The following is a 22,562-nucleotide window of genomic DNA, read 5'->3' as shown; positions in this document are numbered from 1 at the left end:
GGAAATTCTACAGTGGCAAATATGTGGCCATTTTAAAAAAAATTATGCTAAATAGTGTTGTATATAATTAGAGTATCAGACTGCAAAAAAAGTGGTCCACCGGCCTACATATCCCAAACTTGGAGCACACAGATACAGTACAGACCAACAGTTTGGAAACAGCTTCTCATTTAAAGATTTTTCTGTATTTTCATGACTATGAAAATTGTACATTCACACTGAAGGCATCAAAACTATGAATTAACACATGTGGAATTATATACTTAACAAAAAAGTGTGAACAACTGAAAATATGTCTTATATTCTTGGTTCTTCAAAGTAGCCACTAGTGATGAGCGAATATACTCGTTAATCGAGATTTCTCAAGCATGCTCGGGGGTCCTCCGAGTATTTTTTAGTGCTCCAAGTTTTAGTTTTTCTTGCCGCAGCTGAATGATTTACATGTGATAGCCAGCATAAGTACATGTAGACATTCCCTAGCAACCAGGCAACCCCCACATGTTCTTATGCTGGCTATCACATGTAAATCATTCAGCTGCGGAAAGAAAAACTAAAACTCCGAGCACTAAAAAATACTCGGAGGATCCCTGAGCATGCTCAAGAAATCTCGAGTAACGAGTATATTCGCTCATAATTAGTAGCCACCTGTTGCTTTGATGAATGCTTTTCACACTCTTGGTATTCTCTTGATGAGCTTCAAGAGGTAGTCACCGAGAATGGTCTTCCAACAATCTTGAAGGAGTTCCCAAAGATGCTTAGCACTCTTTGGCCCAGCTCACCTCAAACCATCTCAATTGGGTTCAGGTCTGGTGACTGTTGAGGCCAGGTCATCTGGCGTAGCACCCCATCACTCTTCTTCTTGGTCAAATAGCCCTTACACAGCCTGGAGGTATGTTTGGAGTCATTGTCCTGTTGCAAAATAAATGATGGTCAAACTAAGCGCAAACCGGATGGAATAGCATGCCGCTGCAAGATGCTGTGGTAGCCATGCTGGTTCAGTATGCCTTCAATTTTGAATAAATCCCTAACAGTGTCACCAGCAAAGCACCCCCACACCATCACACCTCCTGCGCCATGCTTCACGGTGGGAACCAGGCATGTAGAGTCCATACGTTCACCTTTTCTTCGTCGCACAAAGACTCGGTGGTTGGAACCAAAGATCTTAAATTTGGACTCATCAGAGCAAAGCACAGATTTCCACTGGTCTAATGGCCATTCCTTGAGCTCTTTAGCCCAAACAAGTCTCTTCTGCTTAGTGCCTCTCCTTAGCAGTGGTTTCCTAGCAGCTATTTTACCATGAAGGCCTGCTGCACAAAGTCTCCTCTTAACAGTTGTTGTAGAGATGTGTCTGCTGCTAGAACTCTGTGTGGCATTGACCTGGTCTCTAATCTGAGCTGCTGTTAACCTGTGACTTCTGAGGCAGGTGACTCGGATAACCTTATTCCCAGTAGCAGAGGTGACTCTTGGTCTTCCTTTCCTGGGGCGGTCCTCATGTGAGCCAGTTTCTTTGTAGCGCTTGATGGTTTTTGCCACTGCACATGGGGAAACTTTCAAAGCTTTCCCAATTTTTCGGACTGACTGACCTTCATTTCTTAAAGTAATGATGGCCACTCGTTTTTCTTTACTTAGCTGCTTTTTGCTTGCCATAATACAAATTCTAACAGTCTATTCTGTAGGACTATCAGTTGTGTATCCACCAGACTTCTGCACAACACAACTGATGGTCCCAACACCATTTATAAGGCAAGAAATCACACTTATTAATCCTGACAAGGCACACCTGTGAAGTGAAAATCATTCCCGGTGACTACCTCTTGAAGCTCATCAAGAGAATGCCAAGAGTGTGCAAAGCAGTCATCAAAGCAAAAGGTGGCTACTTTAAAAAACCTAGAATATAAGACATAATTTCAGTTGTTTCAAACATTGTTGTTAACTATATAATTCCACATGTGTTAATTCATAGTTTTGATGCCTTCAGTGTGAATGTACAATTTTCATAGTCATGAAAATACAGAAAAATCTTTAAATGAGAAGGTGTGTTCAAACTTTTAGTCTGTACTGTATATGAGGGCTGTCACGGAAATACCACACTGGCAGATATGTGGCCTTTTTATGTTTTTTATGCTAAATAGTGCTGTATATAAATAGAGTAACAGACAGCAAAAAAGTGGTCCACCGGCCTACAATTCCCAAGCTTGGAGCACACAGATATATGAGGGCTGTCACGGAAATACCACATTGGCAAATATGTGGCCTTTTTATATACTTTTATGCTAAATAGTGCTGCATATAATTAGAGTATCAGACAGCAAAAAATGTGGTACACCGGCCTAAAATACCCAAACTTGGAGCACACAGATATATGAGGGCTGTCATGGAAATACCACACTGGCAAATATGTGGCCTTTTTATAATTTTTTGAAACTAAATAGTGCTGTATATAATTAGAGTAACAGACAGCAAAAAAGTGGTCCACTGGCCTACAATGCCCAAACTTGGAGCACGCAGATATATGAGAGCGGTCACTGAAATTCCACACTGACAAATATGTGGCCTTTTTATATTTTCTATGCTAAATAGTGCTGTATATGATTAGAGGATCAGACAGCAAAATGAGTGGTATACTGGCCTACATTGCCCAAACATGAATCACTCAGATATATGAGGGCTGTCACGGAAATTCCACACTGGCAAATTTGTGGTATTTCTATTTTTTATATTAAATAGTGCTGTATATAATTAGAGGATCAGACAGCAAAAAAAGTGGTCCAAACTTGGAGCACGCAGATATATGAGGGCTGTCACTGAATTCCACACTGGCAAATGTGTGGCCTTTTTATTATGCTAAATAGTGCTGTATATAATTAGAGGATCAGACAGCAAAAAAAAGTGGTACACTGGCCTACAATGCCCAAACTTGGGGCACGCAGATATATGAGGGCTGTCATGGAAATACCACACTGGAAAACATGTGGCCTTTCTATATTTTTTATATTAAATAGTGCTGTATATAATTAGAATATCAGACTGCAAAAAAGTTGTATACTGGCCTACAATGCCCAAACTTGGAGCACGCAGATATATGAGGGCTGTCATGGAAATAACACACTGGAAAATATGTCATTTTTATATATTTTGATGTTTAACAGTGCTGTATATAATTGGAGGATCAGACAGCAAAAAAGTGGTCCACTGGCCTACATTGCCCAAACTTGGAGCACACAGATATATGAGGGCTGTTAGGGCTAGCGGAACACACCAAGTATAGAAAAGAAACAACAAGGTGCGTTCGCAGCCCGGGGTCCACCGTGCAGAGATATCTGCTGCAAAGTAATTGGCGGCACTATATGGCGGTATAAGCGAACTCTTAACTTCACAGAATCGCAAAGATATGAAAACTCTGTGCCCTGTTAACCTCATAGAGGATCACAGCTACCCAACTGAGCAAAGCAAAGAGTGGTCATGCAGACAGCATAGCACACAAACAACTCCTCACCGGAGGTCCCAGTATTCTAGGGGCTTATTTCAACCAGGCCCTGAATCCAAGCATACAGAACTCCTCACCGGAGGTGCCGGCATTCTAAGGGCTTATTTCAGCCAACCCTGACCACATGCAGACATGACCACCAAGTAGCAAAGCTCATAACATAGTTTGTTACTAGAGCATGGCCGTGCAGCCATGTGAACCTTATATAGCTGTAGCAGACAAGGACCTTCCTAGTGGTCCAATTGAAGCTATTACAGGACCTGAGCGTGTGACCCCCCCCCGACCTCCAATGAGAGGTCCTCCTGTGAGCATGCTCAGGGAGTACAAAGCAGGACTTAGTCCCAGAAAAGCTTGCTCACCGCTGACCACTGCTGGCTACAAAAGCAGAGACTGGAAAGCCAGCAGTAACCGTTTGCACAATATCAGGCTGAGCGAAACGCTGGGACCGACTGCAGCCTCCACTGCGGCTGATGCAGAATGGGAGACCGCAGCAGACTGGCTCAAAATTCCCCCTGTGCAGCGGCGGGAACTCGACCCCTAACATTACCTCCCTCCTAGGGCGCCCCTCCTTGGGCCTCGCTACGCTCAAAGGCAGCAATGAGCAGCGGAGCCCGAATGTGTTCCACAGGTTCCCAGGTTCTGTCCTCTGAGCCGTGACCCTTCCAGTCCACCAGATAATACTTCTTGCCATGTACCACCTTGCACCCCACGATAGCATTCACCTCAAACTCATCCGTGGATGAACCCGATGTCCCGGCAGATGACTCGGAAAACCGGGACAAATAGACGGGCTTTAAGAAGGCAACGTGAAAGGTGTCGGTGATACCAAAGCGTGGAGGAATAGCCAAACGGTAGACCACAGGGTTGACCTGTTCCAGAACCTTGAAAGGGCCTATGTAGCAAGGTGCAAACTTAGTGGACTCAATTCGCAGACTGATGTTACGGGTGGAGAGCTACACTAAGTCGCCAGGAGCAAATGTGGAAGCGGGACGCCGGTGTGCATCAGCAGAAACCCTCATTCTCTCCTTGAGGCCCGGATAGCATCTTGTGTGTGGTTTGAAATGTCACATGCCTCCACCGCCCAGTCTTCCACCCTAGAATCGGTGGATGACACGGGAACAGGGACATGCAGATGCTGGCCGTAATTAAGGACAAATGGAGTCTGCCCGGTAGAGTTGGCTATGCCGTTGTTCAAGGCAAATTCTGCCCAATGTATTAAAGATTCCAAGTCATCCAGCCTGGCGAAGACAAAATGTCGCAAGTATGTGACCAGAGTCTGGTTGGCACTCTCTACCAACCTATTCATCTCGGGATGATAAGCAGAAGAGAGATTCAGCTCAATGCTGAGTAAACAGAGCTCTCTCCAGAACCGAGACCCAAACTGAGGACCCCGTTTACTGAAAATTTTGTCAGGCATGCCATGTAGGCAGAAAACATGTTTGACAACAGCGCTGCTAAAGCCCGTGCAGAAGGTAACCCTTGAAGCGGAACTGTTCTGCCCATCTTATTGTACAGAAAGTTAATTATCATGTTATTCAAGTTGTGGCCACTGGAGGTCATCAGTTGCCTACTTTTCATGTTGTTTACCAACCTTTCCCTCCTAAGAGCAATGTCTTATGGGTTAGTTCCGCCCACATTCTTCTTGTGAAGACAAGCTTCAGTAGCCATTTTTCCTCAGATTTGAACAAAGGCACACGTGCTCCTGTCTCGCTTACTTCCTTACCCCTGTCCTAACGGATCTCGGGACCTTTATAAAGGTTTAATGCATCTTATGTTTTGTGTTAGTATTTAAGCCTTATGCAGCTCCTATAGTCATATATAGTTAGGCAGATGTGCTTTGCAGCTTGCAGTTAGGTTCAGGTGTACTCTGCATTTAGATAGATGCATTCTTGTATAGAATAGGGCAGTGCTGTTAGAATTACTGTGTAATGCTCTCTGTATAATTCTTGCTGTAATGTCCCAGTTATTTATGTGATTGCACCCTGTATGTGCATATACTGAAATGCTGTTATTCTTTACAGTTTTTCACCTGTCATCCACTATGATCAGTCATCCACTATGATTATTCGCTGAACATCCACCTTGTACATCAACATCATTCACTATTCGATCATCTACTATGAATACTGTCCACCATTGTTGTTCAACGCTATAGTTTTGGTTATCATCACCCTAATAAATAAGACTTAAGCATCAACACAGTCTGTTTACTGGGATGGGGATGAAGGTTTAGCCGTATGTTGGAATCCACACAGCATCCTACGTGGAGGAAGACAGAACAGTGAAAAACGAGACCGCCAGTCGCAGGCGGTGATTGTAAAGTAAGAACAGATTAACTGCCTTCAGTGAAACTGATAGCCGGTCGCAGGCTGTAGTTGATCAGACTGTACGGAACCGCTAACACCCACACTGCTCCGCATTCGGGTATCACAGCAGCCGCCATACAGCCGCAGGACTATACTGCAGCCCGCCAAGAGGAGCTACATCATTCCCGCCACGCGGAAGCTCACCGCACATAGACTCAGTTTCCCGCCAAAACACTCAGCAGTACGCAGCTAAGCGCACAATGTCTCGAAACAGCACATCCTCACTCAAGACGAGGTCACGAGCAAGCTCTAGCAGGTCATCATTAGCAGAGCTGGCTGCTGTCGCTCGTGCTGAAGCTGAAGCAGCCAAAGCAAGGACTTCCTTCGCCGAGAAAGAAATGCATCTAAAGCTGAGACAAGCCGAGCATGAATCAGAAAATGCACGTTTGCGGGCAGAGCATGAAGCAGAAAATGCACGTTTGCGGGCAGAGCATGAAGCAGAAAATTCACGTTTGCAGGCTGAAACCGCACGTTTGTGGGCAGAGCAAGAAGCAGAAGGTGCGCACCTGCAAGTGTCTCTAGAAAGACTTATGGTAGACAAAGAGGCAGCAGCTGCAATAGCTAAGGCAGAGTACTTGGAAGCCATGAAGGATCCTGATTATGAGGGACGCAGCAACGTTCTTGGAACAGATCTAGAGCAGCAAGATCCAGCTCAGCGCGTCGCAGAGTACGTTCATCGATACTCCAGCATGGACAACACCCTAGATAGACTACAACGATCAGCCTACACTGATCATCATCGATCCAACCCCGAACTTCACTACTACAAACAAGAAGACGTCCAACAAAGAGGAGTCGACCACAGCTACCATTCCACTGAGAAGAAGGTACAGCTCCCACCTCACCTTAAAGAGACATCTTCTTCACCAGAAAGGTACTATGCAGACTGTCCGAAGCCAAGAGCGTCTCACAGGTATGGTGATGCACCACACACTAGACATGGCTATAACATACCAGCTCGTACCAATACTGATCAAGCCACCATAGACTTGGCAAAGTTCTTTGCCCGCCGAGAACTGGTAACAAAAGGACTTGTAAAGTTCACTGACAAAGCCGAAAACTACAGGTCGTGGCGAGCTTCGTTCCAGAACGCCATTCAGGGACTGGACCTTTCTAGTAGCGAGGAGTTAGATCTCCTGGTAAAGTGGCTTGGAACTGAATCAGTCGAGCATGCTAAAAGACTAAGAGACATTAACATAGAATACCCACACATAGGTTTACGTAAAGTGTGGGAAAGACTTGATGAATGCTATGGGTCCGTAGAAGTAATAGAGAATGCTTTATTCAAATGAATTGATGATTTCCCTAAGATAGGGCCCAAGGGTTATCAAAGACTTAGAGAATTGAGTGATTTATTGATAGAGTTACAGGTCGCCCAGAAGGAAGGTCACTTGGCTGGATTGGCATTCTTAGACACTGCTAGAGGTGTCAATCCAATAGTACAAAAACTTCCTTACAATCTTCAAGAAAGGTGGATTATACATGGTTCACGGTATAAACATATTCATAACGTACCCTTCCCTCCTTTTACTGTATTTGTTGAGTTTGTCACCCAGCAAGCCAAGATCAGAAATGACCCTAGTTTTGATTTCACTCTGTCATGTTCCACTACCCCTGGTGTCAAACCCAGTAAGACACCCGTGGCAGTCCATAAAACTGATATTGATTCCACAGGTCCTCCACACAAGACAACTAAGCCCCCTACGGAAGAGAGCAAACCTCAGGATGTCAGTAAGCAGTGTCCTCTACACAGGAAACCACATCCTCTACTAAAGTGCAGAGCCTTCAGGGAGAATACTTTAGAGGATCGCAAAGGTTTCCTCAAGGAAAACAACATCTGCTTCAAATGCTGTGCTACAACCTCTCACTTCGCCAGGAACTGTGGAGCTAGCGTGAAATGTGCAGAATGCAGCAGCACAGATCACAATACAAGTAGAGCACTAAAGTGGAACAGTGTAAGGTCACCAGCATCGTAATAGAACCCAAATAGGGTATATTTAATCCAGAAAAAATGGGACCAAAAAAAGGACCATATTAGACCACTGCACTCAAATCGACAAAGACCAATAGAAAGGAAGCAGCATAAAGTCCAGATAAATATGTAGAACAAACTTTATTAATGATAATTCTAGGTTTAAAAACGACAGGGGGAAATAATCCCCGTGCTATACTTAGCACGCACCTACATGAACAGGGGACAGGTGCCTACAGTATAAATATATCCACATTGTAACCGAGACAGGTATCACAGAAATATCAAAGTGACTGTGCAAGTAAATAAAGTTCAAACACCTGCATTAAACACACAGGTCCAGAGGATTGTATAAAAGAGCACATACAAAATGAGTAAAACTAATATACATACCAGTCAGTGTAGAAAGAATCCCGGCGTGGACTGGCACCTCACCCCTGTCCCCCCCGATGCGCGTTTCGGCTATTGCCTTTCTCAAGGGGTACATAAGCATAGCGCTGGGTTCAATAAATATTAAAGACAGCACACACTGGTGGAGGTGTAATTAGCAGGCTGACCAATCACCACATAGATCCTAATCACTCTGCACCCAATACACCTGAACGCCACTCATCAGGGAACACATGGGGCCCCATGCGTCTCCAAAGAGATAGCGTCATGCGACCGGGGACAGAGGGAGTGACTGCAAATGGCTATGTAATCATGATGCGTCCGCACAGCGCACATCGCGCCGGACAGACATATAGATGTTGACACATACCCATCACTGCGGCCATATTCTTAAAGCCTGACATGCGCAAAGGGAATGGAGACTACAGATGGCTGCGTAGTCATGGTACGCCCGCGCCTGCGCACATCGCATCCGACGGCCATATAACTGTAGGCCAAATCCTTACTCAGCACTGTGGCCATGTTACCGGAGCCAGACATGCGCAAACAATGCTTGCGGCCATGTTGGAAAAAAAAAAAAGCCATATTGGTAGGTGCCAAAGATAACACCTATGGGCAGAAAATATGGCCAAACATAGAAAATAAATAAAAATAAGAATAAGGATAAATGGCCATAATAACCATAGCAGTCATAAAAGACATGTGGGCAAGATAACAGGGGGTGGATTACCCCCCAAAATTATATGGAACAATACGCTATCATGCCATTCCACACATCGCAGAAAATCAGTGGAAATGTATATATCATCGACAAAGCCCGCTAATTAGAGATACACCAAAGCACAGAAGAACCAAAAACATAAAAAAACATAATAGAAAAATATCAGAAATATCAGAAAATGAAATGCACGGAATACAGACCACCATACTAGATGTCTATACAGACAAACGTTTGGAAAGACTTGCTAGGACTCAACATATGAAGATAGTTATAGATGGTACTGGGCGAAATAAAATGGTCTAAATACAGGATAACAATCTCATGTACCAATGCATATACAGGAAACAGGGACATGTCCGAGAAAGTAATAATAATAGTATGTATAATATAGTCCAGATGGATCCGTAGTATGCATATAAAGAGTCCCAATAGGTTTCTTCGACCAACCTGGTCATATGTTGCTCAAGACTTCACATATCTTCCAACAAGCCGATTATCCTGCTCCCAAGTAGGCGGCCAAGCAAGCGTCCTTAACGTGCCACAACTATCAATACTAAGAAAGAAAACAGAAAACCCATTAAAATCACATAAGATCACAATACAGCCTTGCATCCTGGACCACCTCCAGGAGTGTTGTCACAAGCAGAGGAGCACGATGAGAAACAGAAGAACACCGACGAAGACACCCCTGCGGTCACCTCTCAATGTACGGAGATCTGTAAGGGACTCAAGGGAGGAAGATCCTGCTCAAAAATCTGCCTTGTCCGAGTCTATCCAACAGGCCACAGAGACAAAGCGCTCAAGATATATGCAATCCTAGATGACCAAAGTAATAGGTCTTTAGCCAGGTCCATCTTCTTTGACAACTTCAACATTGTAGTCCCCGGTTCTCCCTACTCCCTTAGGACATGTTCAGGTACCGTCGAGACGGCGGGGAGGAAAGCAACCAGATACAAAGTGGAGTCCATGGATGGCCAGACCTGTCTGTCACTACCGACCATCCTGGAGTTCAACCAGATTCCTGACAACAGGTCTGAGATACTTCACCAACGTATCACCCCCACCTGAAGCGTATAGCCCACCTGATACCTGAGTTGGAACCAGAAGCGCCAATAGCTTTACTTCTGGGAAGAGATATACTACGAGTCCACAAGACTAGAGAATATATCAACGGCTCACGGAATGCTCCATACGCGCACAGGCAAGACCTTGGATGGGTCATTGTAGGAGATGTCTGTCTAGGAGGAGCACACAAGCCGGTCTCAGTCAACAGTATGCTTACCAGCACACTAGAAAATGGACGTCCATCTCTCTTCCAGCCGTGTCACAATAGTCTGCTGGTAAAGGAACTACTGAGCAGCACTACCCTACCTTGCCCTTTCTCAGTTCCTATCAACAAAGACCACGCCTGTGAAGGTGAACAAGACCACATAGGATGTACAGTCTTCCACAGGACGAAGGAAGACAACAAGGTAGCGATGCCTATAGAAGTCAAGATATTCCTGGACATCATGGACGAACAAATAGTCAAGGATACGTCGAATAGTTGGGTCGCACCTCTACCATTTTGACCTCAGAGGAGACGCCTACCCAACAACAAGGAATTGGTCTACAGCAGATTCATCTCCCTAAGAGACAAGCTTCAGAAGTCACCTGAGACGAAGGAACATTTCTTTACCTTCATGGGTAAAGAAACTGCACTGTTAGGGCAGTGAGAATCTGGAATTGCATGCCTGAGGAGGTGGTGATGGCGAACTCAGTCGAGGGGTTCAAGAGAGGCCTGGATGTCTTCCTGGAGCAGAACAATATTGTATCATACAATTATTAGGTTCTGTAGAAGGACGTAGATCTGGGGATTTATTATGATGGAATATAGGCTGAACTGGATGGACAAATGTCTTTTTTCGGCCTTACTAACTATGTTACTATGTTACTATGGGAAAGATATTCCAGAACAACCACACAGAGATTGCACCTGCACTTCGACACGGAGAGGAGTGCTGGTACCTGCCCATCTTCGGAGTGTACCATCCTAAGAAGCCAGGTCAAATTAGAGTGGTATTCGACTCAAGTGCCAAATGTGAAGACGTGTCATTGAATGATGTCTTACTGTCGGGCCCAGACCTCAACAACAGACTTCTGGAAGTATTACTCTGTTTCCGTAGAGATTCAGTGGCATTTATGGCTGACGTACAACAGATGTTCCACTGTTTTCTCGTCAAAGAGGAACACAGAAACTACTTGAGGTTCTTCTGGTACCATGACAACGACCCGGACACATCTTTGGGAACAGTCCTTCCCCAGCGGTCGCAATCTATGGCCTCCAACATTCTGCCAAAAAGGGTGAAGAAGAGTATGGCTCGGACGTCAGGTCCTTTGGGGAAAAGGATTTTTACGTGGATGACTGTTTGAAGTCCACACCGACAAGTGAGGCCGCAATCAGTCTACTAAAGAGGACTCGTGACATGCTCGCTCAGTCTAACCTAAGGTTACACAAGATTTCTTCCAACAGTCGAGAGTTGATGGAAGCCTTTCCCTCTGAAGACTATTCCAGCGATCTAAAGGATTTAGACCTCAGCATCGACCCCCTTCCCATGCAGTGGAGCCTTGGATTGCTGTGGGACCTGAAGACAGATACCTTCACCTTTCAGATCAGCAAGGATGAGAAACCCTTCACACGCAGAGGAGTTCTTTCCTTCGTGAATAGTTTATACGACCCCTTGGGGTTCGTAGCTCCAGTAACCATCCAAGGGAAGCTGATGCTCAGGGACTTCACCCAAGACACTACTGATTGGGATGATCCACTTCCAGCGGGAAAGGCTGACCTGTGGGCAGAGTGGAGGAAGTCTCTTGAAGCCCTGACCAACCTTCGTGTGAAACGACCGTATGCTCCTGTGCCATCCACAGAGGTCAAAACGCAAACACTTTGTATTTTCTGTGATGCATCAGTCAAAGCGATTGCAGCAGTAGCGTACCTCAAATCCACAGACGTAAGCGGACAATGCCATATCGGGTTCGTTATGAGCTGGACGAAATTGGCGCCACTTCGTGAACACACGATACCCAGACTGGAACTCTGTGCTGCTGTCCTCGCAGTTGAGTTGGCCGAACTGATCTCGGATGCGATGAGCCTGAAGATCAAGGATGCAGAGTTCTACACCGATAGCAAGGTGGTACTGGAGTACATCTGTAACGAGACACGACGCTTCTACGTCTACATCAGCAACCAGGTACTTCAGATAAGAAGATCCACCGGCCCTAATCAGTGGCACTACGTACCTACTCACCACAAATCTGCGGACCACGCGACTAGATCCATTGCACCCAGATATCTGAAGGACACTTCATGGTTCACAGGTCCTACCTCTTTTTACCGTTCGATGCCCCACATCAGCAGGCCTGAAACTTTCGAACTTGTGGGTCCAGACACAGACGAAGAGATCCGACCTCAAGTGTCTGCTCTACATACAGAGATTTAAAGCTGCCACCTCGATGCCAGGCCACTTACAGCACTTTCTTGTGATTCTGGAGATCCATCCATCCTTACTCCTGCAATGTTACTCACACAGAAAACCTGTGTCCCGAAAGCTCCACTCGGAGAATTCAATGACAAAGACCTCTACAGACGACAATGGAGGCAAGTACAAAGCGTGTCCAACGTCTTCTGGAATAGATGGAGGAAACAGTATCTCTCCACTCTGCAAGCCAGGACAAAGTGGCAGAAAGACCGCCTGAACATTCAATCTGGCGATGTTGTACTCGTCAAAGACAGTCAGTCACATCGGAACGAGTGGCCACTCGGCCTAGTCATTAAAGGGGTTGTCCACTACTTTCATGTAACCCCCCAATGTATCCCCCCAGGGCCCCTATTGAATTGTGTAAATACCTTGCGTTGTCGTTTTCGCCTGTGAGCGGCGCTATGGCTGCAGCTGGGTACGGGTCACATGACCCCCAGGCTGCAGCCGCCGCTCATTTCCGCCGACGTCACGTCAATTTCCAGGCTCTGAAAATTGACGTGACGTGAGCAGCAGGCGTGACCAGCCCCCACAGTCAGCAGTCACTCAGCAAGAGTGACTGGGCTGGGGGCGGGGCTGGGGGCTGCCTGCAGGGCTGTGCTGGGCGCGGGCGGGGCTGTGCTGGGGTGAGTGTGTGGACGCCTGACGCTCGGCGCCGGGGGTCTCCTGTGCCGCTCGGCGCCGGGGGTCTCCTGTGCCGCTCGGCGCCGGGGGTCTCCTGTGCCGCTCGGCGCCGGGGGTCTCCTGTGCCGCTCGGCGCCGGGGTCTGCTGCGGGGGGGGGGGGGGGTTGTCATGTGTGTGTGTGTGCAGGCATCGTCCCATCGGGCGTTGTAGTCCCATCATCCGGCTAATGTGTTGAATGAAAAAAAATAAAAACACTCAGTACATACATACATACATACAACACACACCATGCGACATGAAACATGCGACGACATGCACCATGCAGCGACATGCGACATGCACCATGCGACGGCATGCGACATGCACCATGCGGCGACATGCACCATGCAGCGACATGCACCATGCAGCGACATGCACCATGCAGCGACATGCACCATGTGGCGACATGCACCATGCGGCGACATGCACCATGCAGCGGCATGTACCATGCACCGGCATGCACCATGCAACGACATGCACCATGCAGCGGCATGCGACATGCACCATGCGACGGCATGCACCATGCAGCGGCATGCGACATGCACCATGCGACGGCATGCACCATGCGACGGCATGCACCATGCAGCGGCATGCGACATGCACCATGCGACGACATGCACCATGCAACAACATGCACCATGCGACGGCATGCGACATGTACCATGCGATGACATGCACCATGCGACATGCTACATGCACCATGCGGCAACATGCACCATGCGGCGACATGCACCATGCGACGACGTGCACCATGCGACGACATGCGACATGCACCATGCGGCGACATGCACCATGCGACGACATGCACCATGCAGCGGCATGCGACATGCACCATGCGACGACATGCACCATGCAGCGGCATGCGACATGCACCATGCAACAACATGCACCATGCGACGACATGCGACATGCACCATGCGACGACATGCTACATGCACAATGCAATGACATGCACCATGCGGCAACATGCGACATGCACCATGCGGCGACATGCACCATGCGACGACATGCACCGGCATGCGACATGCACCATGCGACGACATGCGACATGCACCATGCAGCGGCATGCGACATGCACCATGCGACGACATGCACCATGCAGCGGCATGCAACATGCACAATGCAGCGGCATGCAACATGCGACGACATGCTACATGCACCATGTGACATGCACCATGCGACGACATGTACCATGCGACGACATGCGACATGCACCATGCAACGACATGTGACATACAGTACATACATACATACTACAGACATACAGTACATATAACATAGAGTACATACTCACCATCACTTGTCACTTTGTTCCCCGAAGCCATTGTCACCTGTAAAAAATATTAAAATAATAAACAAACAATATACTCCCTGTCCGCAGAAATCCAATTAAAACGAGTGTCCCACGACGATCTCCCGTGGAGAGCAGGAGCATCAGTTGATGCGACCACTCTCCAGGGGCTCCAGGTACACAATGATGGAAGGTATCCTTCCATCATGCATTCCTCACAAGGTATTCCTACGCCCCTGTGAGAAAATAGTCCCTAGTCTCACTATTGGCATTGCTGGGTGAGACATTTTCCCACGCAGCAATTGCCATAAAGTGAGACCAGTGAACTAGAGTAACCTCAGTGATGCACTGCAGGAGCCATTGTCTCCTGTCAGTGTGTCACTGAGGGTCTTATAGAGCAGTGACATCACCTGATGTCACTGTTCTATAGGGGAGATCGTCGTGGGACACTCGTTATTAATTGGACTACGGCGGAAAGGTAGTATACGGTTTATTATTTTACTTTTTTTTGCAGGCGCTGAAGTATGGTAAGTATGGTTAAATGAAGAATATTAAAAATACTTTTTTCCAAATGTGTGTGTTTTATTAACCCTTTCATACTATTGGATTAGTAATGGATAGGCGTCTTATTGACGCCTCTCCGTTATTAACCCGGCTTAATGTCACCTTACAATAGCAAGGTGACATTAACCCCTTATTACCCCATATCCCACCGCTACTCGGGAGTGGGAAGAGAGGGGCTAAGTGCCGGAATTGGTGCATCTTACAGATGCGCCATTTCTGGGGCGGCTGCGGACTGGTATTTGTAGCCGGGGGGGGGGGCAATATCCATGGCCCCTCTCTAGGCTATGAATATCAGCCTGCTGCTGTCTGCGTAGCCTTTCTGGCTATAAAATATAGGGGGACCCCACGTCATTTTTTTTGGGGGGGTCCCCCTCTTTTAATAGCCAGTAAAGGCTACGCAGACAGCTGCGGGCTGGTATTCATAGCTGGCTACAGATATTGGCCCCGGCCATCGGCTTTCCCCCTCTGGCGCAGAAAATTGCGCGGGAGCCCACGCTGTTTTTTTTCCGCTTTATTTTATTTTTTTTAAATTCAACGCTCATTAAGGCCTCTTTCACTCTTGCGTCGGTACGGGTCCATCGCTATGCGTCGGGCCGACGTACCGACGCACGTTGTGAAATTTGTGCACAACGTGGGCAGTGGATGCAGTTTTTCAACGCATCCGCTGCCCATTCTGAATTGCGGGGAGGAGGGGGCGGAGTTTCTGCCCCACATGTGCGGTAGAAAATGGCGGGCGAGACAGCCAAAAAAGTTTTCTATTGAACATTTTTTCATGCCTATGGTCCGCCAAAACACGACGGATCCGTAGCACGACGGAGGCGATGTCTAGCCATCTGTCACGATCCGTCGCTAATACAAGTCTATGGGTAAAACGCATCCTGCGAGCACATTTGCAGGATCCGTTTATTTGCACCGGATCGTTTTTTTTCCGCCAGATCCGTTTTTTTTCAACCAAATCCATTTTTTTCCGCTGGATCCATTTTATTCCACCGGATGTTTTTTTTTCCGCCAGATCTGTTTTTTCTCATAGAGTTCTATTAGCGCCGGATTGCGCCTGGTGGCCACACGTTTAATCCGTTTTTGCAGGATCCGTCAAAAAAGCTGTTTCCACCGGACGGAAAACACATACAGAGGAACGGTTTTTCAGCGACTGATTTAGCAAAAAACGGATGAAACGTGTGGCCATCAGATGCACTCCGGCGCTAATACAACTCTATGAGAAAAAAACGGATCTGGCGGAAAAAACCGATCAGGTGGTAAAAAACGGATACGGCGGAAAAAAAAAAGATCCGGCAGAAAAAAAAGATTCGGCGAAAAAAAAGGGATCCTGCAAATGTGCTCGCAGGATGCGTTTTGTACCCACAGACTTGTATTAGCAACGGATCCGTCGTGTTTTGGCGGACGCAACGCACAAAAAAAGTTCAGTGTAACTTTTTTTGTGCGACGTCTGCCATTTCCAACCGCACATGCGTGGCTGGAACTCCGCCCCCTCCTCCACGCTCATCACAATGGGCAGCGGATGCGTTGTAAAACTGCATCCGCTGCCCATGTAGTGCTAAATTTAGCATAACGTCCGTCGGTACGTCTGGCCGAAGGTTTGCGACGGCCCCGTACCGACGCAAGTGTGAAAGTAGCCTTACATCTGAATTTGCAGAGTATAATGCAGCCACCCCAGAGTATAATGTAACCCCCCAAATAATATAATGCAGCCCCCCATAGAGTATGATGCAATCACCCCTCATAGAATATAAATATAATACAGCCCCCCATAGAATATAATGTAGCCCCGAATAGAATAGAATGCAGCCCACCTCCCCATAGAATATAATGCAGCCCCATCAAAGAGTATGATGCAATCATCCCTCATAAAATCTAATACAGCCCCCCATAGAATATAATGCAGCCCACCTCCCCATAATATATAATGTAGCCCCCATAGAATATAATGCAGCCCCCCATAGTATATAAGACAGCCTCCCCCATAGAATATAATATACCCCACATAGTATATATCAAAGCCCGCATATAATATAGCACAACTTGCATAGTATATAGCACAGCCTACATAATATAGCACAGCCCGCGTAGTAGTATACAGCACAGCCCGTGTAGTAGTATACAGCACAGCCCGGGTCGTAGTATATACAGCACAACACGCGTAGTAGTATATACAGCACAGCCCGTGGAGTAGTATATACACAGCACAGCCCACACAGTGATATATACACAGCACAGCCCACACAGTGATATATACACAGCACAGCCCACACAGTGGTATATACACAGCACAGCCCACACAGTGGTATATACACAGCACAGCCCACATCTCATCCCCCCGATAATGGCTCCACACTCTCCTCACCTTTCCTCTTGCCCGCGCTGCTCCTGTCTCGGCGGCTGCAGTCTGCCCGCCCGGGACACAGCAGGTGTGCGATGATATGATGTCATCGCGCACCCGCAGTGTCAGAGGCAGAGCGGGGAATGATGGGAGAGGGAGCGTCAGTGGACGCTCTCTCCTCCATCATTGCATTGAACTATACCGACGTCATGGACGCCGGTATAGTTGAATGCGGCGGCGGCACTGGCGGGAGTAGGGGGGAAAGAGTGCAGCGGCCCACTACTGGCACCGGCCCTTCTGGCATTTGCCAGAAGTGCCCGATGGCCAGTCCGGCCCTGGTCACCGCCCACACACTTCCCTCCTCCTGAACTACAGCGTTTCTTGGACCCACATCTGCAGCAAAACTGCAGATATGTTTTACATCTCAATGAAAGTCTAAGGCCGGAGTCACACTACAGCGAGATACGGCCGAGTCTCGCAGGTTAAAACCAAGCTCTGGCACCGGCACTCCGGAGCGGAGCGTGCGGCTCCATGTATTGCTATGCGGCCGCACGCTCCGCTCCAGAGTGCCGGTGCCAGAGCTTGGTTATAACCTGCGAGACTCGGCCATATCTCGCTGTGTGTGATCCCGGCCTAAGGGTGCAGAAACACTGCAGTTCGGCACAAAAGAAGTGACATGCTGCGGAGAAAAAAAAAAGCTGCATTTCGGTGCGGCCTTTTCCGCAGCATGTGCACAACAAGTCTGCGGCTCCCGTAGACTAACATTGGTTGTGCACAACACTATGGATTTAATGCAATTCCGTGCGGCAAAAAATGCTGCGGATCTGCAATAAAATCCGCAACGTGTGCACACAGTCTTAGCATTTAGTGAACCTAGCAAAAAGGCAAGCAAAAAACAAGTGTGGGATTGCACTTTTTTTGCAATTTCATCGCACTTTGAATTTTTTTCCCATTTTCTGTTACACGACATGGTAATGGGGTGGTTCAAAAGTAGAACTTGTCCCGCAAAAGATAAGCCCCCAAATGGCCATATTGACGGAAACATTATGGCTCTGGAAAGAAGGGGAGCGATAAACGAAAAAAGCTCCAGGGGTGAAGGGGTTTAGAAACATGGATATGGACAAATCTATGGAAATAGATATATAGATATATCTGTATGTATCTATCTATCTATCTATCTATCTATCCCATATCCATCTATCTATCCCATATCTATCTATCTATCTATCCCATATCCATCTATCTATCCCATATCTATCTATCTATCTATCTATCTATCTATCTATCTATCTATCTATCTATCCCATATCTATCTATCTATCTATCCCATATCCATCTATCTATCTATCTATCCCATATCCATCTATCTATCTAATATCTATCTATCTATCTATCTATCTATCCCATATCCATCTATCTATCTATCTATCTATCCCATATCTATCTATCTAATATCTATAATATCTATCTATCTATCTAATATCTATAATATCTATCTATCTATCTCTGTGTGTAATGGAGTGTGGGTTGGACAAATGTAAAAGAGGAGTTGGACAGAAATGACACCACAAATCTTTTTGAAGAGAGAGGAGGGAGAGGAGGGAGGGGTTTTGGTGTGTTTTTGGAGTGGGTGTGCTAGATTCGGGCTTAGTGGCAGTGCAAAGCATCATGGAACTTGTAGTATTAGGGCACAATAAGGAAGTTGTCGATTAACCCCATGAGAGCTGAATCCAGCACTGAAGATGTGCTGCTACAGCATGATAACAGGTAATATTGCTAAAATAAACACAGTAGATGTTTTCAGTGGCACATAATAGCAAGATTTATGAAAAAAAAAAAACTTTATAGTAGTGGACAACTTCTTTAAGACCTTTCCCAGTAAAGATGGGAAAGTGCGGAAAGTAGAGGTCAGAGTGTGCAAGCTTGGAGAAAACAAACTGTTCCACAGGCCCGTTACCGAGCTTGTATTATTATTTTCCCCAGAAGAACCTAATTGTGGCATCTGTTGACGCCAAGCAGGGAGTGTTCTGCCCATCTTAATGTGCAGAAAGTTAATTATCATGTTATTCAAGTTGTGGCCACTGGAGGTCATCAGTTGCCTACTTTTCATGTTGTTTACCAACCTTTCCCTCCTAAGAGCAATGTCTTATGGGTTAGTTCCGCCCACATTCTTCTTGTGAAGACAAGCTTCAGTAGCAATTTTTCCTCAGATCTGAACAAAGGCACACGTGCTCCTGTCTTGCTTACTTCCTTACCCCTGTCCTAACGGATCTCGGTACGTTTATAAAGGTTTAATGCATCTTATGTTTTGTGTTAGTATTTAAACCTTATGCAGCTCCTATAGTCATATATAGTTAGGCAGATGTGCTTTGCAGCTTGCAGTTAGGTTCAGGTGTACTCTGCATGTAGATAGATGCATTCTTGTATAGAATAGGGCAGTGCTGTTAGATTTACTGTGTAATGCGCTCTGTATAATTCTTGCTGTAATGTCCCAGTTATTTATGTGATTGCACCCTGTATGTGCATATACTGAAATGCTGTTATTCTTTACAGTTTTTCACCTGTCATCCACTATGATCAGTCATCCACTATGATCAGTCATCCACTATGATCAGTCATCCACTATGATTATTCACTGAACATCCACCTTGTACATCAACATCATTCACTATTCGATCATCTACTATGAATACTGTCCACCATTGTTGCTCAACCTTATAGTTTTGGTTATCATCACCCTAATAAATAAGACTTAAGCATCAACACAGTCTGTTTACTGGGATGTGGATGAAGGTTTAGCCATATGTTGGAATCCACACAGCATCCTACGTGGAGGAAGACAGAACAGGAACCAAGTGCACCATCTTAGAAAAATGAGAAATAAATAAAAACACCGCGCTAACCAGGTGGAGGAAATAAATAAAAAATGAGAATCTACAATCAGGGGAGTAAGTAGACTTCTAGTTGAGTGGCAAAGGTCTATAAAAAATGATAATCAGCAATGAGGGCAGCCAGAAAATGGCCACAAACACCAGCAAACAACAGTATTACGTGTAGTGGGAATATTATCCCGGTAATAAGTAAAAAACAATAATATCCATACGAGGCAGTAAACAAAAGGAGTAAATGCTCACAAACCCATCAGGATAATCTGTAATGACAAAGTATAAAAGCGTGTGGCAGATGTATATGCTAAATAAAAAGACCGCACACTTACTAAATGAAAGGTAACTGCTGGGAGGCTGCTAGCGTTGTCCTGAGGAATGTTTGCACTGTCCCAAGAAGTGATAAGACAGGATCCCCAGCGGCCCGGGTAATGGGAGCTGCAGGAACCAAGGTCGCAGCGTGAGGCGGCAACAGCACCTGAAGATATGGGGAGCGTCCTCCCAGGTGAGTGCGCAGCCTCCTTGCGCCTGGAACGCTGCTAAACAACACACGTGGGCCAGAAGGGAGCCGCTGCACAGAACAGTGAGAAAGAGGGGGCGTGGTCTGGGTGACGTCACCAAGACAAGAGGGTAAGGAGCAACGGACGGGGGCCGCACAGGACCAGAATTGCCTACGCGTTTCGAAGGTCTCCGGACCTTCTTCGTCAGGGCTAAGGTCCCGGCAGTCGGATGCTCCTTATATAGCCCCAAATACCCACAAAAACACGCTTACAAATGGGACACAGCAGTACCGATAAGGAATGACCTAGATAAGAGTGAGGAATATGGTATATATGAAAATGCGATGTGCAAATATAATATGATGTGCAAATGTAAGCAAAATGTGCCCCTAACTAAGGAATAAAATCACCTTTATTAAATACAGATTAAAAACATACAAAATGGGGGCTATAGCTAAAAAACATACAGAAGCCACCATGTTAAATGGGAAATATATAGGGAAAGTGGAAAAGGGAATAAAATATGGTATTAACATATATCTAAAATAAGCCCCATGTGAAACTCGAGGAACAAAATGGACCAAAGAGAACCAAAAAGAAAATAGTGGTATATATATATCTATAAAAAGCTAAAAAATCTAAAATTATCCAAGAGGGAGCTGTGAGCTGTACGTACATTAATAACCAAGGTTTAATTAAAAGCATATAGCTCAACCTCATGATTCAAGCCTCTAGGGGCTAAACGATCCAACATAAAAATCCACTTGGATTCGGTGCGTGACATAATGTATCTTGCTACAATTCTGGGAATTTTGGGAATGTTGGTCAACCAGACGGGAAGGTGACAACTACTAATATCAATAAAGCCATTAGAGTCAACCGATTTGCGATGGCATTTAGTTAGCACCTGGTTACCTTCAATAAAAATACTCAGGTCTAAAAAATTAACTGATGCTAACTAAATGCCATCGCAAATCGGTTGACTCTAATGGCTTTATTGATATTAGTAGTTGTCACCTTCCCGTCTGGTGGACCAACATTCCCAAAAGTCAATTCACTCGGCTAAGACGGAATTGTAGCAAGATACAGGACTATGAAATTGAGGCTGAGCACCTAGCGGGAAAGTTCCTGGAAAAGGGTTATCCTAAAGATCTCATTGAGGCAGCTAATAAGGAGGTATATGTAACTCCTAGGGACTCCCTTATACACAAAATGACTAGGAACACATCCACCTTAGGGGATACTACAGAGCAAATTCACCAACTACCTATTATCACGCAGTTTTATCAGGAGCATAAGCAATTTATTAAAATCATACGTAAACATTGGTCTACCCTTAAATCCGATAAAGTGATAGGTGATTTATTATCCCAATATCCTAGATTTATTTTAGGAAAACACAAACAATTGGTAACATTATAGCCCCAACAACCAGAAAGGGTCCCATCATAAAGACACTCCCAAATAATGCGGGCTTCACGCCGTGCGGCACCTGCTCTTGTTGCGTGCGCACTAATTTTGGTAAAATTAAACAATGTAAATTCTCTAACTCAGACGGGACTCGGGAATTTTTAATTAAGGACAGCATCTCGTGTTGGTCTATGGGAGTGATCTATCTAATCAAATGTCCCTGCGACAAAATCTACGTAGGCCGGACTAAACGTAGGCTTATGGAGCGGCTCAAGGAACATTTTTACAATATTGAGAAAGGCTTTGTGGGCCATCCCTTATCGAGACACTTCATAGAACACCATGGGAGGTCAACCAGGGGATTGATTTTTTGTGGCATTCAGCGGGTGCATAGGAATTGGAGGGGAGGTGACTACATTAAACTTATGTCACGCACCGAATCCAAGTGGATTTTTATGT

The sequence above is a fragment of the Ranitomeya imitator genome, chromosome 1, assembly GCF_032444005.1.
Source record: "Ranitomeya imitator isolate aRanImi1 chromosome 1, aRanImi1.pri, whole genome shotgun sequence".
In the NCBI taxonomy this organism is placed as follows: Eukaryota; Metazoa; Chordata; class Amphibia; order Anura; family Dendrobatidae; genus Ranitomeya; species Ranitomeya imitator.
Note: the sequence above shows the minus strand (reverse complement) of the source record.